The sequence below is a fragment of the Coregonus clupeaformis genome, chromosome 19 (genome assembly GCF_020615455.1).
Source record: "Coregonus clupeaformis isolate EN_2021a chromosome 19, ASM2061545v1, whole genome shotgun sequence".
Lineage (NCBI taxonomy): Eukaryota > Metazoa > Chordata > Actinopteri > Salmoniformes > Salmonidae > Coregonus > Coregonus clupeaformis.
In genome coordinates this window covers 4,847,428-4,875,077 of record NC_059210.1, presented here as the reverse complement: position 1 = coordinate 4,875,077, position 27,650 = coordinate 4,847,428, and the positions used below count along the sequence as shown (strand labels likewise).

General features: G+C 41.7%; 1 long non-coding RNA gene across 2 annotated transcripts; it reads right to left on the bottom strand.

The window, feature by feature from the left end:
- LOC121531306 lies at positions 1-27,650 on the bottom strand. Of its 2 annotated transcripts, XR_005994119.1 has the most exons (4): positions 27,594-27,650; positions 27,165-27,219; positions 21,436-21,501; positions 1-915 (listed from the first exon to the last, which is right to left on the bottom strand). It is a non-coding gene; the product is annotated as an uncharacterized LOC121531306 (long non-coding RNA). The 2 variants fall into 2 exon arrangements; XR_005994118.1 differs by lacking the exon at positions 27,594-27,650 and having other exon boundaries at positions 27,165-27,500.

Here is a 27,650-nt window from a genome sequence, read left to right as displayed (position 1 = left end):
CAAAGTATCACTCGTTTATTTTCATGCCAACCTGTTTTCTTTGAATAACTGTTTCACATTTCCGATGCGCCTGCAAAGCAACGAATAACACTCCTTTTCATTGAAATAACATATTTACAAGTAGAAAATAATCATTGCATTTATGAAAATGAATCATTTGATACGGTAAGCAAGGCTGCAAATTATACGTATTCACTTACTACTATAAAATGTATTAACATTTTATCAATAACATTTAACACTTTAACATCTACATATTTATATCTGAATTTATTGATCTGTGAAATTCCAGCAAACCAATATGCTGGTAGTCATTAAGCAATGAGCTATGTGATTATCAAACCATGTATTGATGCTTCCTTTAGACAGAGATGCTTTTCATAAACTTGAAGTTGCCAATGAAAGGTCAAGGCATTTGGGAATAACTTACAAGATTCAAGATTCATGAAGTTTCATGATTCAATGTGAGCTTATAAATTGTTTTCATGCATAGAGTATTTCGGAGTATAATAATTCAAATACTTTTTGAATTACCATTTGTTTGCAGGGGAATATTCAAGATAAGTAATTTTAGTTATATCTATATCATATGTAAGTACTTACACTATTACAATAACAATATATTGTAGACTATTGTCAATTGTCAATTTATCATCCAACTTCCGTAGCATTTAGCTTGTTCTCACTGTGTTTAGTTACCCCCGTATGCAAAATCTTGAATCAAAAGCTAATACGGAGGGACTCTAATACATAACTTCACATCTTACAAATATATTATTGTATAATTAAACATAATAAACACACAAATAAACAGCGATTGAATATATAGCATGTGGCCTTCAATATGTGAGAGCAAGACAAATAGATATGATATTCCATCAGAGCTAAACTCACCTTGCTGTGTCTCACCGGATTCTGAGAAGAGAATGAAAGAGAAAAAGAGAAAGAGGGAGGGAGGGAGAGAGAGAGAGAGAGAGAGAGAGAGAGAAAGATTATGCTTGAGAGCTTGCAAAACAAAATGGACCCTATCCGATATCAGATCTCAAAATGGACAACCTTCAGAAGCAGAACACACCCAGATTGTAATGACTACTCCTTATGTGTTTTGTCTAGAAGAGATAAAGCTTTCGGTAAAATTGACTTTTCGTAGCAGGTTAGGAGAACTTCCGCTGCAAGTTAGGAGAATTAACGTAGCAGGTTAGAAGAATTAGGTTAAGGTTAGGACAAGGGTTAGGGTTAGCTAAAACGCGAATACATTCAACTTTATAAGTCAATTTGACAAAAGCTGTATCCCATCTAGACTTGACCCTCCTCATGGCCCTTCGGGAAGTCAATATTGTGTGGACAGTACAGTCTAAGTATAGCAGCCACACCACTACAGCAAAGGTCAGAGCTCCTCAACATAAAAAGGGCTATAACATATCAGGGGTTGGTTCAAAATGAATTTATTTTGACCTTGAGCAGAACGGATGATAGGAAATTCAAATTGAAAAATGACCTCTGCAGCCTTTTTTAAAGTTGCACGTTAAATTCTACATTATTACATTGAAATGGATAGACCATGAGTTAGATTTTTACAATGAAGATAACATTGTTATTTTATCTGATTAATTGCTAATGATTTAAGCTCATATGATTTGAAATATACCTTTAGAATAATATCAAGTTACCATTATATTAGTCATTGTTGCCCATACTCAGCTAAATCTAAACATTTATCAGTGCTAATCTTTGAAATGATGCAATAACACATCTAAAAATGCATGTTTCAAAGATAATGCCCATTCTTACAAAGAAAAATCAACCAACCTTAACTTACAGTAAAATACATAGATCCGAAGAACAAACAGCAACAGAAAAGCAAAAAGACAAATTCTCCTGACCTGTTGAAGCGTAGCAATAAAAAGTGAATTCTCCTTTCCCTCCATGTACTTGACCACCACTACAACCAGCCTGTGTGTGTCTGGGACCATTGGCTCTTACATACCTGAGCTCCCCCTCTGAGGAGAGGTCTGCTAGCTGTTAGTACACCCTTCACACAGACTACATCCTAGCCACTCACTTTTATTATTCCTCTGTGCCAACCTAAGAGCAGGCGAGCCTGGCGCTAGCCTGGTGCTGTGGGGGACATTCTGCCCGCCACCACCTTGGCCGAGGACCACTTTTTGCCACTTCACAGCACCTTTGCCGGCATGGACAGGGCCGAGAGGAATCCGAGAGGATTTCCCAGCACCAGCCGAACCCTACGCACCCAATCGCCGCTACTAGCACTCTCTCTCTCACTTCTTTATCCACACCCCCTGTTTGCTGTCTCTGCTTCATAACACACACCGCTTCACATGCACACACTCTTCATGCTCTTTCTCCATCTATTAGCACACAAACTGTACTTACTGTCTACTTAGAACACTAACAAAACCTAAATCGCCCCCTGTCCTGGCAGATACATTCCCGCTCTCTTTATCTGACGTGGCTTTATTACAGGGGGGGGGGGGACCTAGAACAGGACTGATCTCAGACACACTCTCCTCAGTGAAACTAACACAGCATAAGAAACTGTGTAGCAGCAGGTCCAGTGAAGAGGTGCTGTTTCATTAAGGTTTCTGCCAGCTGCTGCTCTAACAGTACTGGGCACCGATACTACTGTGGCAGTGGAATCAACTACAGCAGTAACACTACTCCAGTGTTAACAACACCTCCAGAATGAGGTCAATTAATTGAGGAAAAATCACATTTGAAATGGATCAGAATGAATTTGACTTTTCATTTCTGTACCAATAGATACAGAATAACGCTGTTGGAGGGCAGTGCACAGACCTCTTGGGGGGGGTATGTGCTCAAAAAGTTCCCGCACCTGCTGTCACAGACTTGTTGAGCAATTATTACTTAGAATATTTCCTTACATAAAAGTAATAGGCTAAATATACTGTGTACAAAACATTAGAAACTAAACATTTGATTTGATTTGATTGGAACAACTTCCTAATATTGAGCCTCAATTCCTCGGGGCATGGACTCTACAAAGGGTTGAAAGCATTCCACAGGGATTCTGGCCCATGTTGATTCCAATGCTTCCCACAGTTGTGTCAAGTTGGCTGGATGTCCTTTGGGTGGTGGACCATTCTTGATACACACGGGAAACTGTTGAGCGTGAAAAGCACAGCAGCGTTGCAGTTCTTGACACACTCAAACCGGTGCACCAGGCATCTACTACCATACCCCGTTCAAATTCACTTAAATATTTTGTCTTGCCCATTCACACTCTGAATGGCACACATACACAATCCTTGTTTCATGGCTTAAAATCCTTCTTCAACCTGTCTCCTCCCCTTCATCTAGACTGATTGAAGTGGATTTAACAGGTGACATCAATAAGGGATCATAGCTTTCACCTGGATTCACCTGGTCAGTCTTTGACATGGAAAGAGCAAGTGTTTCTAATGTTTTGTACACTCAGTGTAGATGCTATTGTTGTATCATTTGCTAAGATTTGGTTAACATGTTTTATGTGTGTCATTGAGAAGAGGAGAAAGCAACACAATCTGATAAGTAAAGTATTTTGCTAAACTATTTTGAACTAGAATAAAGGCTGCCGTTAATAACAATAACCAACTCAATTCCAGTCAAAATAGAAGATGGTAAGAAATACTGTAGCCTACCATTCCTAATTCCAATTTAACTCCATTTGTTGCCACGATCATGTATTCTACCTGGCTGAACCTTTGATGAGGTTATTTCAGGGATACAGCTGCTGCTCTACACTATCCCTAAATAAGCCAGTAATGAGATCAAATGAATAGACGATTGTGAGAAATGCTCTAGCCTACAATTACTATACCCTATATTACTTTACTATAGCCTACCATTCCCTAAATAAGCCAGCAAAGAGAGCATGGTGATCACTGATGATGACTGATAATGTTGTTAGCAAGCAGACACATTAGGCTACCATATGCTACAGTTAACAAAATAGCTAGCTAGATTACTAGATTAGTCTTTTATTTGTATTTATTTTTACAGATTGTGATTCATCACCAGTGTCTTAAATAATAACTTAATAATCTAATTTGTTGTTTGAATTTAACAACGACTTGGGCGTAGTGGGTTTAGATCAGAACGACAAAAAATGTATTAAAAAATGTAAAAAAAAATTGGGGGAAGTTATACAACCACCCAAAAGGGCACTTTGGAGACTGGAAGTGCAAAGGGGCATGTGCTCTGCAATGGCCTATCTGTGCACATGCCTGTACTGATGGATGGGTGAGGAAACTTCGCAATGTGGCAATGTTTTGGTGAACAGTTCAATGAACAGAGTGTTTATTATTAACTACTGGGCTATTGCATTACATCACAGTACTTTTTATTTTATTCTTGTGAAATAATATAATGGTAAATAAAAAACGGTGTACAATTTCTGTGCGGCGACCTGCATGGGTGTAATTCACCTACATTTTTTGAAAAACTAAAACATCAAATTAAACTAAACAACAAATAACATGTATATTTATAAGCTGAGCTGCACTGCTGAAGTCTCTATACCATATTTTACAGTATCGCCCCAAAAGCTCTTAAGAAAAAGACGTCTGTAATTTACAATCCATGTAATTTGTCTCACACTCACAATAAATTAACCCACTAGACACACACCCAGTGTGAACTAAACCACTCATGTCCCGGCAGACCTGTCTGTCTGTCGTTCTGTCTGTCTGTCTGTCTGTCTGTCTGTCTGTCTGTCTGTCTGTCTGTCTGTCTGTCTGTCTGTCTGTCTGTCTGTCTGTCTGTCTGTCTGTCTGTCGTTCTGTCGTTCTGTCGTTCTGTCTGTCTGTCTGTCTGTCTGTCTGCCTGTCTGTCTGTGTGTCTGTCTGTCTGTCTGTGTGTCTGTCTGTCTGTGTGTGTGTGTGTGTGTGTGTGACGGAAACGTGATGACTGCCTGGCCCTCCCATCAGGGTGTGGGTAGAGGTGTGGACAGGCCACCCCAGTCGGCTACATGGCAGCCCCTGACCTCTCACACCACACAGGTGTCAGAGAGGGGACATGGCACTGTGTTGTACGGAAAACTGAGAAGTCAGTCTTATCCTTCCACTCCTGCATGGCACAGCTCCGGCACAGGCTGTGCAGCGACAGTTGAGGAGCGTTCCAAAATCCACACTTATTTGGACAGAAAGTGAAGGCATCAGTGCAGTGTTTTCGGAGGAACTGCTGAGGAGAGCATTTTTATGGCCCGTGCACTTAACAGTGTACGTGTGTCCCCACGGTCTCCTTACTTACACTCTCTACCCCTCCCCAACTGACTCTGACTCTTCCCCAACGGAATATCTATCTGTCATCATTCACTGCCAAAATGGCAGATATGCATTGGATTCAATTCTTGAGAAATCCAGCTCATCGCACACAGGAGGACAGAACTACAGGAAAGCACCTTTGCTGAATGACCATGTTTGCATCAAGTATAGGACTAAATGAAATATGCAGCATTACATACATTAAATGTTTCCAAGCAGGTGCTGGAGATCAAAACATATATGCTCAGTAAAATGTCAAAAGAGACTCCAATGCTCCAAAGTCCCTCCAATCCCTTAGGTCTTCATCAGGTCAGACCCGGTTCGAAACCTTTTCAATAAAGCACATGGGAGCATAGAGTGCGGGCGGCAGAGTCTCATAATGGCACTAACTCTCTTCCTTTCTGATGGGTTCATACTAATTTGCTGTTTCTCCAGCTCTCACAACTACAGGACAGGAGGGTGAAAAGATAGACGGCTCCACAATGACAGTGTGAAAACCAGCAGCTCTCAGAGTCTGCAATCCCAAGTGTGCCTTTGCCACAGCAATGGGGGTGATAACCTGGCATGGTACCAACCACTAATGCCCATTCAGTTCACTTAAATGTCAGAGACGGGAGAGGAGGAGAGACAAAAACTAGAGCGCATTCATATTTCAGGACAGCAGATGCTGTAGTCCACTGTGACTTACCGTGAGTGCTGCACACAACGAGGGCCAAGGGGAGAGGGAGACGGAAGGAGAGAGAGAGAGAGTGCAAGAAATAGAGATAAACTGAGCGATAGGGAGAGAGAGAGAGCAAGAGAGAAAGAGGGGGAGCGAGAGAGCAAAACTCGAGATGTATAAAGCGAGAAATTGAGACTTGACTAGCATCTCGAAAAGAAAAACTTGAAAATCACTTAACAGTAATAAGGGGGGTATAGCTCACTTATGAAGAAAAAAAAAGTTTGTGTTTAATAGTTTCTGCTGTGGACGAAACTCTGGCAGGGAGGGAGTGGGGTTGGGGGGCTGGGGATTTTTGGGGGGCTGGGGGATTGGGGGTGGAGTTGGTTGGCGGAGAGAGAGATTGGTATTTTCTTCCAGGGGGTGAAAGGCGGACAGTCATGTGTGCGGAGCCCATGACAAAAGGCTCTTTTATGTGCAGCGTATGCAGATAGAGGAGGCTCCTTTGTGTACAGATGGAGATCCCATGCCTGGGTCTGCCCGCTGTGAAGGGAGGGAGGAGGAGAAAGGGAATGAAAGAGGGAGGGGTGGGTCTGGCATCGAGTGCCATCATGTGCCGGCCAGGGGTAGGAAGGGGACATGGTGGTGTGGTAAAGATGACCCGGGTTACCCTGCCCTCCTGCCCCAGCCAGGTTCAGATAATGAGGAATAACTGGGGTTATTAGCTAAAGGCAGTGTTGTGTTCGAGACCACCTAAAGCGAGACCGATTCAAGACCAAGACTGGAGCAAATCGAGTCTGAGTCAAGACCAAGACCGGAGGGGGGGGTGAGACGGAGTCAAGACAGAGACCGGGAGGGGGACAAGTGGTCAGAGTCAAGACCGAGACCAGAAAATATTCCAATTCAAGACCATGATTGTAATTTTGTCAAATCACCACCATAAGAGTTAAAAATGTCCAGTATTTCTGTGTTCATATTTCAGAACAACATATGGATTCTTTAGACATTCAGAATAGTGAAAAAATGCATGCTGAGGGAAAATAGAGCCACTCTACAAATTATTTCTAACCCAAACACAGTGGGGAACAATGGGCCTTCTACTTCTTCAGAGAAAGGCTAAGGGCTTTTTATTATATTATTATTTTCAATGATGTTCTGATGAAATCTCTTCAGTTTTTGTTGGAAAGGAAAGGGTTAACACTGAAGGTTTTTCTTTGCTGGTCTCTGGGGAGATAAATCTAGCTAGTTAAGCCAGCCATTGGCTAGGCCATCAGAAGCTAGATTAAGGCATCTGCCATTCAACTATATTAAGGCAACATTTTAGAGTGACAGTGGAACCAACCAATCACATTTTGACTTAATGGACAATTTTTATAAAAATGTATGGAAACTTCTGCCTTCTTGAAGGCCAACAGGTCACTGCGCAATAGCGAGCAGTAGTTTTCCCACAGTCTAGCTAGCTAGCTTTTGTTGTCGGCCAGCGGCTGCAGCAGGTGTTATCAAAGAGGATGTTGTTGCTAATTTGTTAGCTTCTCCCTTTTCAAAAATAACTTTCAACAAGAAGTTGATCATCATCTGGTGAGTGGAACTGTGTTTTTTATTGCAGAGCGCCTGCTTTTGTTAGCCATCTCTTTGAAAATAACTTATGTGTGTGAAACATTGTTGCGTTTAGAGTGGAACTGACAGCATTTTAGCAACATGACATCTTATTAAAATCTGTTCCTTTACACCCCCAGGAAGAATATTACACTTTATAACACATTTTCTGACAAGCGACCACTTAGATATGGTCATTTTCGTGTTTTCATAAATGTTTGGGAATTACGTATACTAAGGCATTTGTGAAAATTCTCAAGCAGCCGTGCGATTGGACAATTAATAGACACTGCAGTAAATAAGACCGAATAAAAACATCTGTCTTGTCCAGGACCGGAGTCTACACAGAATATTTTTTTAAACAGCAAAATACTCAAATATTTGGTTCCAGCGTTCATCGTGTGGTCATTTGGAAAATGCCGGGAGTTAAGAGCACATCCCAAGCCGCGTCCTCAGAGCATGTGCAGTCCAGCTGGCTGCAGTGTTTACTGACATATTCAATTTCTCCCTATCCCAGTCTGTTGTCCCCACTTGCTTCAAGTACCATTGTTACTGTACCTACGAAAGCGAAGGTAACTGAGCTAAATTACTATCGCCCGTGGCACTCACCTCTGTCATCATGAAGTGCTTTGAGAGGCTAGTTAAGGACGATATCACCCCAACTGGCGGGCCGCGGGCCAAATAGGTTTTATTTGGCCCCCCAAGTTTTCTGAGATGTGGAATTATTTATAAAATAAAATGTTGTTAGACATAAGGCTGTAAAACACCAGGAAATCAGCTCCAAGTGATTTATATTTTGTGGAATCTGTTCCCAAGTATTCCCACGCATAATAGAGAGACGTGATTGTATACAAATGTGAGCAAGGTTTGCAATGATAATGTTTTAGTCAAATATTATATCTGTTTGGGCTTCTTGAAGGTCAATTTGCAGTCTACATTTTATTTATAATTATGTTCCGGCCCCCCGACCATTCACTCAAGAAAAAATCGTCTCACTGTTGAATCGAGTAGATGATTCCTGCCCTTGATCCTCTACTATTTGCATATTTGCAACCTCAGGAGGCTGAAGAAATGTGGCTTGGCTCCTAAGATCCTCACAAACATCTACAGATGTACCATCGAGAGCATTCTGTTGGGCTGTATCACCGCTTGGTACGACAACTGCAACTGCAGAGCTCTCCAGAGGGTGGTGTGGTCAGCCCAACGCATCACCGGGGGCACACTGCCTGTCCTCCAAGACATCTACAGCACCCGGTGTCACAGGAAGGCCAAGAAGATCATCAAGGACCTCAGCCACCTGAGCCCCGGCCTGTTCACCCTGCTACTATCTAGCAGGTGGAGACAGAACAGGTGCATCAATGCTGGGACAGAGAGAATGAAATACAGCTTCTATCTCCAGGCCAACAGACTGTTAAACAGTCATCACTAGCCGGCCTCCGCCTGGTACCCTGCCCTTAGACACTGTCACTAGCCGGCTACCACCCGGTACTCTACCCTGCACCTTAGAGACTGCTGCCCTATGTACATAGAGTCATAGAACACTGGCCACTTTAACTTTTACATAATGTTTCTTGTTCCGAGTCATTTCTGTAGTTAGGAACAGATAAGATTAGCATTCCTGCAATATTATTCTGTTGAAATTTAATTTGATCTCTGAAAAACGAATTGATTACTCATAATATGTACATACTTTATTCTTGACATAGCTCATCCTATATAACTACTGTTGTATATACCTTTTTCCTACTTATATATTGTCCATACTGTCTATACACATCACATTTTGATATCCCAGACTCTGACATTGCTCGTTCTGATAGTTCTTAATCTCTTGTTTCATCTTCTTTTTTAATTTTTTCTTCTTCTTGGGATTATTTGTGTATAGGTATTGTACTGTTAGACATTTACTGCACTGCTGGAGCTAGGAACAAAAGCAGTTTGCTACACCTGCTTTAACATCTGCTGATCTGTGTACGCGATAAATAAACTTTGATTTGATTTGATGAGTGGCATGTGGCTGGTCCTCCAGTCCTATTTTATTTTATATTAGAACTGTGCATCTGTCGAGCCTAGGGTTGCAAAGCTACCGGTAATTTACCAAAGTTTTCTGTGTTCATATTGTCCATGAGTTTCTAGTTGATAGACCATATGGTTCAAGAGAAAATAGCCTAATTAATGAAATTGGCATCTAATCAACAATACCATTATTTTCTATTAACTCTGTAACTCTTCACAATTGCCACCAGGTTGGCTGCAAAACATTTACAACAAAGACATATTGACATAGCACAATAAATATAAGTGTATTCACTAAGTTGTACCAATGTATTCACTTAGTTGATGGTTTATATTTAGGATAATGTTTTTCAGCTTTGTTTTTCAATTTTTAAAAAATCATCTTATTTTACTTTTTTAAATATATTTTACATGTGATAAGGCCACACATAAGGCCAGAGATAATTACAGACACCTGTGATCTGAAGTACCCCAAAAGGCCACTAGATGTCATATGATAAAATGTCAGATATTCCTTGAAAGTTACCAAAATTATCGGGATATTACTTTTTACAATATTATATTGCGCTAGTTGTCTGTACCTGTACCAAAACTCCAGTATTTTTCCTTCATAGCTTGTTCACCATCTTCTTTTTAAATAGGGAGCCAATTTGTTTTCAGCACTTTTATTTCCATGACTGATCAAAACTTGTTTTCTTATGGCTCTCTCTTGTCCGTCTGCTGCAAACATATGGTGAGCAATATGTTTGGAACATCAAATCGCAATAAAATCACAGTATCGTATCGCAACACATAGAATCGTGAGAATCGAGAGGTCCCTGGCAATTCCCAGTCCTAGCTCCCACTGTCACACTGTCTGCTGAGAAGATGTCACATCATCCTTGTCAGCATCATCCACCAACTGATGAACACACACACACACACACACACACACACACACACACACACACACACACACTGACGATGAACACGCTGCACAGCACAGTACAGCACAGTGCCGGAGACAGACACATCCCTATCCTGTCAACACACCATGTGATACAGAGCACACTGCTTCTTCACTATATGGGCTCTATCGGGCTGTACTGCAGCAGACAGAAGATGCACAACACACCAACACACCCAAACAAACATATTAACCCTTGCGTATGAGGTCCCCGCCACACTCAAACATTTTCTCTGAGACTGGCAACCCCATGCGCACACGCAACACGCACAGCACACACACTAGCAACACATAATGGAGAGCCCAAAGAGCTAGGCTAATTAAAGGGATTAGGTGTATTTGTCTGAGTGCTGTCTTGGTTTGCTGGCCTGGCACCAGCCTCCCTCAGCCACCATGTCCAGCCTGTCTGTGGTCTGTTTGTCTGTCTGTCTGTCTGTCTGTCTGTCTGTCTGTCTGTCTGTCTGTCAGCCAACAGGGCACGAATGGAAGGCTGGCACACCGCACACCCCTCTCTCCACTTTCTGATCCCCAGCTGGCACCCTGGATGCCAACAAAAGTATTTCAGACCCTTAGCACTATATAATCAACAGAGCGAGAGAGACAGAGCGAGAGAGAGAGAGAGAGAGAGAGAGAGAGAGAGAGAGAGAGAGAGAGAGAGAGAGAGAGAGAGAGAGAGAGAGAGAGAGAGAGAGAGAGAGAGAGAAATATGGAGGGAGAGAGAGAAAGAGAGAGGAAGAGAAAGATGGAGGGCGAGAGAGTAAGATGAGGGAGAGCGAGAGAGAGAAAGAGAGAGAGAGAGAGGAGAGAAAGATCGAGGGAGAGAGAGAGAAAGATGGAGAGAGAGAGAGAGAGAGAGAGAGCGAGAGAGAGAGAGAGAGAGGGAGGGAGAGAAAGATGGAGGGAGAGAGAGAGAGAGAGAGAGAATGAGAGAGAGGGAGGGGTGAAGTTTACATAATGAGGTGCCTGACAACCATAGAAGAGAGAGTGAGAAAGTGAGAAAGGGAGAGAGTGAGAAAGAGACAGAGACAGAGAGAAGAGGAAAAACACTCTCCTTGGCATGTGCGATTTTCTAGCCTGCCTCAATTGACCTGTAAACCTTTGTGACAAATGCAAATAACCCTGATTTGCTCACACAAAATACTGAAGGCTATTCAAATGAGCTCGCGCACACAATAGCAGTCTGCTTAGTCTCAGAACAGGGTGAATATACGGTCTGGGGCTGAATGGCACAATGTGTGAGAGCCAAACGGGGGGCTGAAGGGGCTGAAGAGGGTGGGGACCTAGAGAGAGAGAGCCTTACCAGGCTGCCACAGAGGTGCCAGTCTCTGTATTCAGCCTCCTCTCTCTGCTGCTCCCATCATTACACACACAGCTCACACATCTCCACACTCACTAACAGACAGCCATCTATTGGACCAGACACACCACTCTGACAGACAGATGAAGGCCCTAGACAGAACTATATAGCTACTGGGTAGAAACACCTGTTGTGGGACTCTTTCAATTATTTAAAACGACAATACTGATTTTAAAATATAATACTGTACAATGTATTTTATGTGGAGACTGAAGATCTGTAGTTCGTGTTTAAAATACCTTTGCGTTTTATCACAACCTGTGCTGGAAGTTCCAAGTTCAAATTCAAATTCAAGTTGGAAATACAGTTTGAGGATCTTTCTACAACTTCCAGTGTTGATAGGATACATTATTAAATTGAATTAGGACTATTATTACATTATTTATCCTTATTGTGCACATTTCAATAACGTGTGTAACAATTGAATAAAATTGTGTTACATAGTTTGTTGTTTGTGTATTTTTATACAAACAGTAGATTTAGAAAAACATTCAAAATGAATTGTGATTAAACCTTCCTTCTAGCTACATGCTTAGCATTGCACAATGTAAATGACTTGTACAAATCTTTCAACGTGTGCATCTTCAGGTATAAAAGTTATCAGGACTGTGTTACATTGCACCTTCCTATGTAATTTTGATGCGGTTAAAAAATGTGCACATTGTATTTAATTCAATTCGGGCTATGGTAAAGGCAAAATGCAGAATAGTGAAAATGTCCCCATCAATCATTTTCCCCATAAAAGAAGTAAGCCAAAGTTCTAAATGTTGTCTCTACTGGTAAGTTGTGTCCCTTGTCTCTCTCCATGCTTCAAGAATGTTTAAGAGAATGCTCAGCCTTTAGCGCTCTCTCTCTCTCTCTCTCTCTCTCTCTCTCTCTCTCTCTCTCTCTCTCTCTCTCTCTCTCTCTCTCTCTCTCTCTCTCTCTCTCTCTCTCTCTCTCTCTCTCTCTCTCTCTCATTTCTACTCTCAAACTTCATTTTTCTAAGGGTTTCAGCCTCGCTTGCTGAAACTTCGCAGCCAATTTCTCTGGCAGCCAAACTTCCCAGCATGCATTGCGCAGGTCTGGCTTTGTCCCTGTGTTCTGTTAAATTGCTCGACTCGACTCAGCACGTGACGGAACCTTTCTTTTTACTCTCTAATACAGTTCTACAATACATACTAGACAGAAACGCAAAAATCACACAAAATACATGTATTTGCTGTCTGATGTCACCTTGAAACTCAATTTCTGCCAATTTTCTAATATTTTACATTTATTGAACGCATTAACTCACCTCAACGTACTTTCATCACTCTAGGAAATTATATGATTTTATACTAATATATATGCTCAGAGAAAGAGATTTTGTTTAACAAGTAATAAAATAAAATCTCAAGATAAGGGTCAAACTTATTGGCACCCGTTTTCAATACTCTAGCACCCTCCCCTTACGAGGATAACAACACTGAGCCTTTTTCAAAAATGTTTTATGAGATTGGAGAACTCGTTGGGAGGGATCCTAGACCACTCCTCAATACAGAATCTTTCCAGATCCTTGACATACTTTGTCTGCTCTTATGGACTGCCCTTTTCAATTAAAACCACAGTATTTCAATGGGGTTCAAGTCCGTAGACCGAGATGGCTATCGCAAAATGTTGATTTTGATGTAAATTAACAATTTCTTTGTGGCCATAGCACCGGTTCCAATCCAAGTGCCAATGCTGTTTATCAAACTCCAGGCAGTGCTGTGGTCAGATTAAATGAAAAGAGCTCTGTGAAAACCCAGGTATCAAATGTAATTCACAATATTTTACTTTGAAAAGCATAATTGACATTAATTCAATTTAAACAGTCATGGTCCCCTGCAGGTTTTGTCTAGTTCCCGGTTTCTTCAAGGGACTTCCCCAAGGACATACTTTATTTAGGACATTCTTAGAACATTGTGTCATGGTCCCCTTGAGGTTTTTGTCTAGTTGCGGTGACAATACTGTAAATCTACAACTAGTTACTGTACTTTTACAGCTAAATGCAGGTGTTATGGGACAGTACGATGATTATTTGGGACTGAACCTCCCTTGGGATTTGAACTCATAACCTCTCAGTTGCTAGCAATTTGAAAGTTCTGCTGCGCCAACAGATCTGTTGACATAACGGAGATTGGCAAGAATACATTTCTGGACTTTGCCGTAAAAATAAAGTAAATATAGTGAACAAAAATATAAACACAACATGTAAAGTGTTGGTCCCATGTTTCATGAGCTGAAATAAAAGATCCCAGAAATGTTCCATATGCACAAGAAGCGTGTGCACAAATTTGTTTACATCCCTGCTAGAGAGCATATCTCCTTTGCCAAGATAATTCATCCACCTGACAGGTGTGGCAAATCAAGAAGCTGATTAAATAGCATGATCATTACACAGGTGAACCTTGTGCCGGTGACAATAAAAGGCCACTCTAAAATGTGCAGTTTTGTCACACAACACAATGCCAAAGATGTCTCAAGTTTTGAGGGAGCGTGCAATTGGCATGCTGATTGCAGGAACGTCCAACAGAGCTGTTGCCAGAGAACTGAACGTTCATTTCTCTACCATAAGCCTCCTCCAATGTCGTTTTAGAGAATTTGGCAGTACGTCCAACCGGCCTCACAACCGCAGACTACGTGTAATCATGCCAGCCATGGACCTCCACATCTGGCTTCTTCACTTGCGGGATCATCTGAGGAGGGTGCTGACGAGTATTTCAAATAAAATTAAATCAAGTTTTATTTGCCACATGCGCCGAATACAACAGGTGTAGACATTACCGTGAAATGCTTACTTACAGCCCTTAACCAACAATGCATTTATTTTCTAATAAAAAAGTAAAATAAAACAACAACAACAAAAAAGTGTTGAGAAAAAAATGCATAAATCATTAACAGAGTAGCAGCAGCGTAAAAATATGGGGTGGGGGTGGGGGGGGCAGTGCAAATAGTCTGGGTAGCCATGATTAGCTGTTCAGGAGTCATATGGCTTGGGGTAGAAGCTGTTTAGAAGCCTTTTGGACCTAGACTTGGCGCTCCGGTACCGCTTGCCGTGAGGTAGCAGAAAGAACAGTCTATGACTAGGGTGGCTGGAGTCTTTGACAATTTTGAGGGCCTTCTTCTGACACCGCCTGGTATAGAGGTCCTGGATGGCAGGAAGCTTGGCCCCAGTGATGTACTGGGCCGTACGCACTACCCTCTGTAGTGCCTTGCGGTCGGAGGCCGAGCAGTTGCCATACCAGGTGGTGATGCAACCAGTCAGGATGCTCTCGATGGTGCAGCTGTATAACTTTTTGAGGATCTGAGGACCCATGCCAAATCTTTTCAGTCTCCTGAGGGGGAATAGGCTTTGTCGTGCCCTCTTCACGACTGTCTTGGTGTGTTTGGACCATGATAGTTCGTTGGTGATGTGGACACCAAGGAACTTGAATCTCTCAACCTGTTCCACTACAGCCCCATCGATGAGAATGGGGGCGTGCTCAGTCCTCTTTTTTCCCTGTCATCTCCTTTGTCTTGGTCACGTTGAGGGAGAGGTTGTTATCCTGGCACCACACGGCAAGGTATCTGACCTCCTCCCTATAGGCTGTCTCATCGTTGTCGGTGATCAGGCCTACTACTGTTGTGTCGTCGGCAAACTTAATGATGGTGTTGGAGTCGTGCCTGGCCATGCAGTCATGGGTGAACAGGGAGTACAGGAGGGGACTGAGCACGCACCCCTGAGGGGCCCCCGTGTTGAGGATCAGTGTGGCAAATATGTTGTTACCTACCCTTACCACCTGGGGGCGGCCCGTCAGGAAGTCCAGGATCCAGTTGCAGAGGGAGGTGTTTAGTCCCAGGATCTTTAGCTTAGTGATGAGCTTTATGTCTGTAATAAAGCCCATTTGTGGGGAAAAACTCATTCTGATTGGCTGGGCCAGCCCAATGGGCCTTGAACTCATAACCTCTTGGTCGCTAGCAAACTGAAATGTCTAGGTACAGTGTAGTTACACCACCAGATCTGTGAGTGTGAACATTTTATGGCCACAGACTTATTGGGAATAATGCTTTTCTGCGCTTTGCTAAAAGCTGCCCAGAATCAAGTAAATAATTGTCAAATTCTCACCACCAATGTAACGTCAATGTAAAACTAGCAGTGCTCAAGGACACTTGCCGTAGAGTATTCATTCATTCTTTGGGGGACTGGTTTGGAGTGTATCGATGTTGCTGCAGTGTCACCACTGCAGGTAGCCTAGTGATTAAGAGCATTGGGCCAGTAACTGAAAGGTTGCTGGTTTGAATCCCTGAGCCAGCAAGGTGGAAGAATCTGCTGTTCTGCACTTGAGCAAGGCAATTAACCCCAAAGAACTTCTATCTGGGTGCCGTGATCATTGATTAAGGCAGCACCACCCTGAATCAGAGGGGCTGGGTTAACCCCCTAAGGTTGATGTCTGTGCCCCCACGGAAATCTTATTAGCATAATATACAAATCTGTCAGTTTAAGCTAGAGATATCTGTTTTTTTGCATTGGATGCATCTCAATCAACCACATCTGCCTATGTCGCACTTCCGCATCTGCTGTGAAAGATGACAGAGCTAGAGCGTTGATTGTCAGACCATGAGACATCCTGAAAATTGGTCTTCTCACAAAATCATCTGTAGCGTCCCAGCGGTTTGGCGTATAAAACTATTACGACCCCTCTGTGGAAAGGTGAGACTCTCACGAACACGTACATGTCGGTTGTTTTGCTCAAGACTCGTCTGAAGTTCCCTTGGTACCAGTTGAAAAAATGAATGGAAGTATACACTACCGTTCAAAAGTTTGGGGTCACTAAGACATTTCCTTGTTTTCCATGAACACATACATGAAATGAGTTTGAATAAGAAATATAGCAAAATGCATAGATAAGGTTAGAAATAATGAATTTTAATAGAAATAATCATTGTGTCCTTCAAACTTTTCTTTCGTCAAAGAATCCTCCATTTGCAGCAATTACAGCCTTGCAGACCTTTGGCATTATAGTTGTCAATTTGTTGAGGTAATCTGAAGAGATTTCACCCCATGCTTCCTGAAGCACCTCCCACAAGTTGGATTGGCTTGATGGGCACTTCTTACGTACCATACGGTCAAGCTGCTCCCACAACAGCTCAATAGGTTTGAGATCCGGTGACTGTGCAGGCCACTCCATTATAGACAGAATACCAGCTGACTGCTTCTTCCCTAAATAGTTCTTGCATCGTTTGGAGCTGTGCTTTGGGTCATTGTCCTGTTGCAGGAGGAAATTGGCTCCAATCAAGCGCCGTCCACAGGGTATGGCATGGGTTGTAAAATGGAGTGATAGCCTTCCTTCTTCAAGATCCCTTTTACCCTGTACAAATCTCCCACTTTACCACCACCAAAGCACCTCCAGACAATCACATTGCTCCACCATGCTTGACAGATGGCATCAAGCACTCCTCCAGCATCTTTTAATTTGGTCTGCGTCTCACAAATGTTCTTCTTTGTGATCCGAACACCTCAAACTTCGATTTGTCTGTCCATAACACTTTTTTCCAATCTTCCTCTGTCCAGTGTCTGTGTTCTTTTGCCCATCTTAATCTTTTCTTTTTATTGGCCATTCTGAGATATGGCTTTTTCTTTGCAACTCTGCCTAGAAGGTCAGCATCCCGGAGTTGCCTCTTCACTGTTGACGTTGAGACTGGTGTTTTAAGGGTACTATTTAATGAAGCTGCCAGTTGAGGACCTGTGAGGCGTCTGTTTCTCAAACTAGGCACTCTAATGTATTTGTCCTCTTGCTCAGTTGTGCACCGGGGCCTCCCACTCCTCTTTCTATTCTGGTTAGAGCCAGTTCGCGCTGTTCTGTGAAGGGAGTAGTACACAGCATTGTACGAGATCTTCAGTTTCTTGGCAATTTCTCGCATGGAATAGCCTTCATTTCTTAGAACAAGAATAGACTGACAAGTTTCAGAAGAAAGTTATTTGTTTCTGGCCATTTTGATCCTGTAATCGAACCCACAATTGCTGATACTCCAGATACTCAACTAGTCTCAAGAAGACCAGTTTTATTGCTTCTTTATTAGCACAACAGTTTTCAGCTGTGCTAACATAATTGCAAAAGGGTTTTCTAATGATCAATTAGCCTTTTTAAAATGATACATTTGGATTAGCAAACACAACGTGCCATTGGAACACAGGACTGACGGTTGCTGATAATGGGCCTTTGTACGCCTATGTAGATATTCCATTAAAAATCAGCCATTTCCAGCTACAATAGCCATTTACAACATTAACAATGTCTACACTGTATTTCTGATCAATTTGATGTTATTTTAATGGACAAAAAAATTGCTTTTCTTTCGAAAACAAGGACATTTCTAAGTGACCCCAAACTTTTGAACGGTAGACACTGTTTAGTGCCAAAAATAAGGGGTTAAATTAGTGCATTCAGGAAGTATTCAAACTGCTTGACCTTTTCCACAGAATTTCTAAAAACCTGTTTTTGCTTTGTCATTATGGGGTATTGTGTGTAGATTGATGAGGGGAAAAAACTATTTAATCCATTTTAGAATAAGGCTGTAACGTAACAAAATGTGGAAAAAGTCAAGCGGTTTGAATACTTTCTGAATGCACTCTCTCAGATATAGGACAGGCACTTCAGAACAAACTTCCTTTAGATTTTTTGGGGGGACTATCTGTTGTTCCATGTAGTGAATCTGTTTTTCAATGCATTTGTATTGTCTAATAGCGGTAAGGCCAAAAATAATTTTTCATAAAATAGTTTAAACATATTTTTTGGGCATACTTCAAGGGCTCTTAAAATTCTAAATTAAATAGCAAAATGGTCCTTGGTACAACCTTCTTAAAACAATTCCATATAGCTTAGTAGAACACCCCCCGGCTTGGACTTTTATGGGTTGAATGCATTCAGTTGTGCAACTGACTAGGTATCCCCTTTCACTTCATACTAATTGCATTGAAAATACAGTATATTAACACACTCTCAAAAAATAAGGGTATGGTTAGGGTACAACAAGTTCACTGGTATACATATGAACAATTTGGTACCTTATAGGTATAATGGAACATTTTTCTATCCAATATTTTGAATATAAGGTACAATCATCAGTGTTCTTTGATAGGTGGGGGCAATGTACTGGTGGGCCTCACTAGCATATGGGGGCATGGTTGTAGCAGTTTAAGTGTTTGATGGTTTTGCCAATGCAAGTAGAGCACCTCCATTGACACTGTCTATTCTGCAAACTTTGTAAGAGAATGTGTCAGTAATGAGCTGCACTGTGAAGAGGTTTTTGTGTCTTTTACAGTAACATACTGTAACAGCGGCAGACTATCAGAAGATTGCAGGCGTGGCTTATTCGAGGCATGGCTTTCAGCTAGCTCTTTTTGGTCTCCCATAACAGAAAATGTCATCCCAGTTAATGTGCTATGTACATAAACGTTAAGCTTGTACACAATCTGTTTTGCAGCCTTGTTAAAGGCTGACATAAGTGCATGTGATACCAAAGAACCATACAATATTTCATTTATATCTAGTCACCATGTAATTGTAATACTCACTTCCCTACCAGACCATCAGGTCAGTGAGTGTGATGGATTAGTTACAGTAAGTCACTATTAAATTTACAACAACCCACTTGTAACTAGTTGACAGTAAATTATTGAAAATTAAACATTAACTTCCTGTGAACCAGCTGCCATTAAGTTACTGGAGAATGCACAGTAACCTCATAAAACAATATGTTGGTATTTGTTTCATTAGTACATTGTTGATATAGTCCCAAAATGTTTTGCATGTCAGCAATCAAGTTTTCAAGATCCATAACTTTTAGAATACAGAAATATAGCAAGTATGATCCATTTTACATCATATGATGCCCAACAAAGGCAAAACGGAGTAACTACGCCAACAGTGAAACTTGGCTTTAAAGTTTTTTTGCTAGGTAGCCAAATATGTTGTAGGTAGATAAGTGATAATGCACTGACGAATCATCTTATTATGAAGTAATTTTTATACATATCAACCATGACCACTGATTTGACCTACAGTATGACCCCTAAAATGCAGATACTGCACAATGCCTTTGTATGATCTTAAACAACTATTTGGGTAATGCAAAGGCAAAGTGCAGTAGCAACAATCTAAATGTGTTTATTCAACTTTCTTGTTGTTTTTCTGTTTGATTGAAACAGTTTGAGAGTTCTAACTACATTCCAACTGTATTGAATGGTTTTATGTAGTTATGTTTTCATCTTTTGAATGTTGTATTGTAGTAACCCTCAAGCATTTTTTCGCCATAAGGTAAGTACTATTTAATCATGCAGAATGTTTATACTTTTAAAAAATTATACTTTGTGCAGTATCTACAATCTAAATGTGTTTGTCCAACTTTCCTGTTGTTTTTCTGTTTGACTTTGTATGGTCATTTATTTGACTTAATGGAATACTTCATTTTTTTTGGCAATTATGTTATTTATCTATTTCCCCAGAGTCAGATGAACTTGTGGATACCATTTTTCTGTCTCTGTGTCCAATATGAAGGAAGTTATAGGTTGTTTTGATTGCGAGCCAATGTTAACTAGCGTTAGCACAATGACTGGAAGTCTATGGGTATCTGACTTCCAGTCATTGTGCTAACACTAGTTAGCAATTGTGCTAGCGCTAGTTAACAAGTTCCTTCAAACTGAACGCAGAGACATAAAAATGGTATCCACGAGTTCATCGGACTCTGGGGAAGTAGATAAAGGGCCTCCTTGCCAAAATCCCAAAGTATCCCTTTAAGGTTCAAAGGTAAAATCAGTGGTCATGGTTGTAATGCAAAAAGAATACAGGTGAAATCAGTTATTGAAACAGACATGGTGGCATAGCAGGAAGATCAGAATGCTGTGAACCAAGAGGTTGTGAGTTCAAATCTTAAGAAAGGTCATGTTGAATAAAATTACTGTATAAATAAACATATACTATGTAAGTTGAAAACACTGTATATTAAAAGCACTATGTGTGTATCATAATAACTATTTTTTGTTTGCAGGGCATTACCTGTGAAAATCCACATGTGAAACGTCATGTGAAATATCATCACATAAATAAAAACACATGGTTTCACATGATTTCACATGTACAAAAAGTGGAAATATCACGAGAAATCATATGATTTTCCACATATGAAATCATGTGGTTTTTCCGCAAGGGCTCTGTCTGCATGCAGCATCTGGTGGACACCTGCAACAGTGCAAGTCACAGGAGAGAGTGAGTGAGAGAGAGAGTGAGAGTGAGAGTGAGAGTGAGAGTGAGAGTGAGAGAGAGAGAGAGAGAGAGAGAGAGAGAGAGAGAGAGAGAGAGAGAGAGAGAGAGAGAGAGAGAGAGAGAGAGAGAGAGAGAGAGAGAGAGAGAGAGAGAGACGCTTATGTGTGTGGATATGGTTGGTTTTGATATGTGCATAGTAGGCAAGCTCTGGTCTCTGGTTTGGCCAGATTAGTACTTCATTCAGAGGGAGAGAAAACTGGTTCTAGTGCCATCTGATGTTTAATATGAGGGCACATTATGAGACAGCACTGAGAATCTCTGTGAAAATTCTTTACCTGTATTGCTTCATTCAAGTCCATTTCATCTGGACTCCATTTTCATTCTTGCCACTCTCTGTAACACTGAAAAACAAAAAGACACATCATGAAATACAGTATCTAAGCCACAGCACAAAGCTCTTTGAACACAACAGTCACTGCTAACAATCCATCGGATGAAATACAACAGCACAAAGTGACAAGATATTTTCCCTTCATAACAAAGCACAAAACACCATGCTTCATACTGCGGGCCAGTTCGTTAGGCAATAACAAACCAAAGAAGCGCTTTCAAATGGTATCAGATACTCAGCGCGCTTTCATTTAACAGGGCTAACAGCTCCAAGTGAACACGATCACAAAGGGAGAGACGCTCACTGACACCACAGCAATTAGGCCGTACAGCTAATCTTACAGGGCACTTAGGACATCTTTAACAGCCGTCAGGGCACCAGGGTTGATGTGTCCTGGTCTCGCTTGGCCCGTGAGGCAGCAGGATGGCTGTTTTACGGCCGTGAGGGCGCAGGGTTGATTGTTAACGCAGGGAAAGTGATCCCTGGAGTCAGGCCACTAAATCTGCTCCGTCCCTGTAACCATGGCAGCAGACAGGTAGTGTCTGGGTCACAGGGCAAACATTGCCAGCCTGCAGCGGTCTGCCATCAGTTAATAAAACTCTAGCTCAGTGTGAACGAGGGCACAGAAGCACACACACAAACAGACACAGCATGTGCACAAACGCACGCACACACGCACACCCTTGTCTCGGGTAACTGGTGCCAGCTGAGCTGAGGACACATATTAATATACAGGGGAACATGCTTCCATTAATCAACGACAGCTGCTTCATAAGGTTAGATGCCCATTTGAGGTCATAGACTCTATGTATTACTACGTGTATATTCCATGTATTACAACATGTGCATCTACAACATGTGTTTTAGGGAAGTATAATGTCCCTGGTCCATTTGGGAAGATAATGACAAGAAATAAGTGGCACAATATAATGGAACATTGGTTGACAACATGGAAAGCTGTGATGCCAGACAATGACACAGCTACAGTAAAAAAATGACTGTGTTATCTGTAAGTAATAGATAATATTATACAAAGCAAATATGTTTTCATTCGCTTTGCATGCTAAATATTCTTCAGTGTGCTGCCCCACGAGAGACAGACATACGCCCGTGATTGTCTCTGCCGTTCTCTCCCTTCGCCTCGCCTCGCCGCCACTCTGTCTTCAGTTGCTATGAGACAGGCCGGCTCAAGCCAAGGCCTCCACAATTAATTACTAAAGGAACAAAAGCCAAAGCAGTTGACAAAGCCGTCCAGACCAACCCAAACCAGCTCCCACTTAACACCCACATCACACTTCACTGTGCTCTCTCTGACTGACTGACTGACTGACTGACATACAAATGGACAATTCAAGGCCGTACATTTCTCCTTTTGAAAATAAATATGCCCAGTAATATACAGAGACAAAACACATAAATGACCACAGTGAGAGGTCAATAAAGGGATAATTATTTCAATACCCTCTAAGAGGCCTCCTTTGGATATTACTTTAATAAACTCAAATGTTTTATATTTTAGCTCTAACCCAGCACAGTAAGACTGAACAGCAAATCACCTGTCTTTCTGGCTTCTAGCCTCCTCACACCAGTTCTGTCTGACCAAATGTCATAAAAAACACCTTCTCTTTGCCCTGAACCAATCACATCTGAATCTGCATCCGTTTCTGTCCAAAGGAAGGGAGGCAACCTAATGAAAAGCCTCCCTCCTCCTCCTCCAGGTCTCTAGACCTGCTCACTCACATGACAATCACTGTCTATGAAATGCCAGCAGAGAGGCAATCAGTCATTGTAATTAGTCTGCTTGCCATCCCTGTGGTGTCATAATTCAGACTAGCCTGGGAGGCTGAGAGGCTGGGGCTGGGAGGCTGGCTGGGAGGCTGGGGCTGGGAGGCTGGCTGGGAGACAAAGTGAGACACTAAAGACCCAGCTGTTGCTGACTGGGCCCACCGCTGCCTCATCCAAACCCCAACACAGGCCACTCCCTCTCTCCACTTTCCCTCTCTCTCCTTTCTTCCGTCTTCCCCCTTGTCTCTTCTCCTCTCTCGGGGGGGGGGGGGAGACAGCAAAATGATTTGTGTGGTGGGAGAGGGGACTGACTGCTAAATGATACTCTCCCTCTCCCTGTCTCTCCCGCTCCCTCCCTCCCATACCACTCTCTTCTTACACTTTCTTTTTCTTCTTCCCTGCACTGCAGACATTTGTTTTCCAAACTGCTTGACTGATAAGTGCATGAGCAGCCGATAAACTCCAGGTTCTTTCTGATATCAAAGGCAACATCTTTAGTTGTGGGCCGTGTGGAAATTCACTTACCAAAAATAAAGATGTGAACCAAAACCCACACCACGTATTAAACATGTAATGTCAATTTTACCAACATCTGAATCCTTTAAAAAAGGGGTGTTCTTCAAACTGCCTCTCAAACTCCAACTGATGAATTCTCCCTGGGCGCTGGATGGATGCAGACTCGGAGAACCAGCTCAGTTCCCCTTGGAATTCAGAGCTAAACAGGAAGCTATGGCAGCATTCTACTGAGATTTATTTTATTTGCTTAAAGGACGTGGTTGACTCAGGAACTGGCTTTGCCTGCTGTATCTTTAAAGGATCTGAAGTTTTCTTGGCAGTAAAACGAAGAACTGTGAGTTCAGCCAAAATAGACAATAAAGCAGAATGGAGAAACATGCCAAATTGCTGGGGCAATTCAGTCCAGAGGCTCATTTTTCCAAAATGATTCACACTGGAAAGAAAAGCATTTCACTGTCCTCAGATGAACTTAGTGTGCTCTCTCTCCCCCCTCCCTCCCTCCCTCCCTCTCTCTCGCTCCCTTTCTCTCTCCCTCTCTCTGCCGGCTCATACAAGGAAACGTTGAGGGAGGGCGGGAGGGAGAGAGGGAGGGAGAGTGTATGCACGCACACACACACACACACACAAACACAGAGGAAAGCCTTCACTGTAGATTATTTGCTCGCTGCAGAATTAGGTCATGCACATAAAGGCCTGAAACACAGACACACAGATAAACATGCACTACTTTGAAAGGCCATTTTCAAAGTCATAGGAAAATCACATGGAAACCCAGCAAGAAAAGCACACACAGTAAAAACCATGCCAACGTAACACGAATAGCCATTTCTAAGCATCCAGTACTGTCAGTACAGTAACTAGTCATACTGTATGTGCTGAGCTTTGACTTTTCACATGTATTTTACTTGGACATTACACAACACAGAGACAGATGACTTTAGGAAAGGAGGTTGTGCCCCACCAGTCAGCTATAGTCAATAGTCTGAGTCTGGAGTTAGTCTGGCAAAGCACATCATTCACCAGCTCTCTCTCTCTCTCTCTCTCTCTCTCTCTCTCTCTCTCTCTCTCTCTCTCTCTCTCTCTCTCTCTCTCTCTCTCTCTCTCTCTCTCTCTCTCTCCTCTCTCTCTCTCTCTCTCTCTCTCTCTCTCTCTCTCTCTCTCTCTCTCTCTCTCTCTCTCTCTCTCTCTCTCTCTCCTCTCTCTCTCTCTCTCTCTCTCTCTCTCTCTCTCTCTCTCTCTCTCTCTCTCTCTCTCTCTCTTTCCCTCCCCTTCCCAACCTCGCCACGGCCTTGCTGGATGGAGGTAACAGGGGAGAACAAGTAATTCGTACATAGCTGAAGACCAGAAGTTTACTGTTACACTCCCCTATGTATTTATTTGGACAGCGAAGCTACAACTCTATACTCCAGCATTTTGGATTTGAGATCAAATGTTTTATATGAGGCGACAGTACAGAATGTCACCTTTTATTTGAGGGTGTTTTCGTACATATCTGTTTTACTGTTTAGAAATGAATGCACTTTATGTATCTAGTCCCCCCATTTGAATGTGTCATAAGTATTTGGACAAATTCACTTATAGTGTACACTTCTACATTAATGTGGATGCTACCATGATTACAGATAATCATGAATGAATCGTGAATAATGATGAGTGACAAAGTTACAGGCATAAATGCCCCCAAAACATGCTAACCTCTCACCATTACCAATAACAGGGGAGGTTAGCATTTTTTTTTGGGCCTCCCATCATTATTCTCGATTCATTCATGATTATCCGTAATCATGGTAGCATCCACATTAATTTAGAAGTGTTCAGAAACATATTCTATTCTTATTTAGAATGAAAGTGACTCCAACATGACAATACATTATTTACCATTAATTTCTATTGGGCACAAAATAATCTGAAAGACAACCGAAACAAACTACAAATGCATCCAAAATGTTTGTAGATTCACAAGCTTGATGTGGTCATTGCGTGCTAGGAATATGGGACCAAATACTAAACTTTTGACTAAATGTAATACACTATATGTGAATTTGTCCAAATACTTATGACACCTTCAAATGGGGGGACTAGATACATAAAGTGCTTTCATTTCTAAACGGTAAAAAAAATATGTATGAAAACACCCTCAAATAATAGGTGAGAGACAAATTAAAGGTTTTAGCTTCACTGTCCAAATAAATACGTAGGGAAGTGTATGTGTTAACACTTTCTTAGAAAGAGGTCTGGCTGTGTGATTGCAGGAAACTTGCCATATATTTTAAGATTATTCCACATCTACCAATGCACACCTGGCCATATGTGACACTGTTTTGTGACACGTTTCTATCCCATCTTGAAGGCCCTCTTTAGTTTGACAAAGGTACACCATGTATACCTGTACTGTAAATCAAACCTGTATACTGTAGGTCAGTCAGAGGAATGGTCAAGGTGAAGTTGCAGGCCCTTCTAGCATTCTATTTTGTCATATGAGCTTCATTCAATGAAATACTATGTAAATGTAATAAATGCATAATTACAGTAGCCTTGTACATTCTAAATGCACACCTCAAACTTTTGAGCACACAGCAACCTCAGCATATTGTGTTTGGTTACACAACATATCCTATACTACTGAGTGTTTACACCATAAACTACCAGAGAAGGAAGGAACAGCATGAAGATTTCCAATGTAGCCATCTTCTTTTCTCATAGCCCTATTATACTAAGGAAATTAGTCAGGGAAACACAAGTCACTCTGGATAAAAGTGTCTGCTAAATGACTCAAATGTAAATGTAAACAATTATGAGCTACATTAACTGCATTTTTTTTTTCAATACAAATGGCTAAAATAGTAAACAGTCAGAATCATGGACACTAATAATTAAGCAAGACATCAACAACTAAGGAATCACAGTCCAGTGCATATTTTTAAAGTATAGGCTGTATTCGACAAGAGGCTATTCTCATAATGCAATACATTATAATAGGCTAGCCTACATTACTTTAAATAAGGAGATAAGGGTATTCCACCTCAATCTTATTTAAACCTTTGGTTTCAGCACCAAAGCTCTAGGCCTACATATTGCAACACTGTATTTAAAAGCCATATACATAAAACAATGTATAAACCTTAGGCCAGGGTTCTTCAATTCCGGTCCTGGAGGGCCGAAACACTTCTGTTTTTTATTTCTACCTGGTAGTTAATTGCACTCACCTGGTGTCCCAGGTCTGAATTAGCCCCTGATTAGAAGGAGAGGATGAAAAACATAGGTGTTTCGGCCCTCCAGGACCGGAATTGAAGAACCCTGCCTTAGGCTATTTAAATAGCAAACATTCAAAAGTATATCAGTGTCCAGTGGCAAGTGAAACAAATAGTTTACCATTTGTCCGTTGTTGTCTTCATGTCTCCCATCTGACTTCCATGTGTAAAATGACCTGAATTAAAACCCAATAAAACATTTCAAGCACATAATTTTACTTGATAGCTTAAGTAGTTTTGCTTTGTATGATTTTTCGCGCGTGTAGAGCACTGTAGAGAAAGGAAACCGACACCGACTAAAGACGACCGACAGTATAGAATCTTTCAAGAGGACGGGGGTTTAATCCGGTGGAAAGCTTCTCATCTGTGCTTTTCCCATCCCGATTCGTGTTCACTAGCGTGATAGTCCACGAGCTGTGCATCATGCACGGGCTAGCAAAACTGAATCATAAACTGAAACTGCGGTAGTCACTGCACACAGTCACACATAATAAGAAAAAGTTATGTTTTAACATCATCAGGCGACCAATGGAGAGGTGGGATAGCCTACCTGACCATGATCATGTCCTCCTCTCTCGGAATGAAAAATAGAGTTATGTATTATATA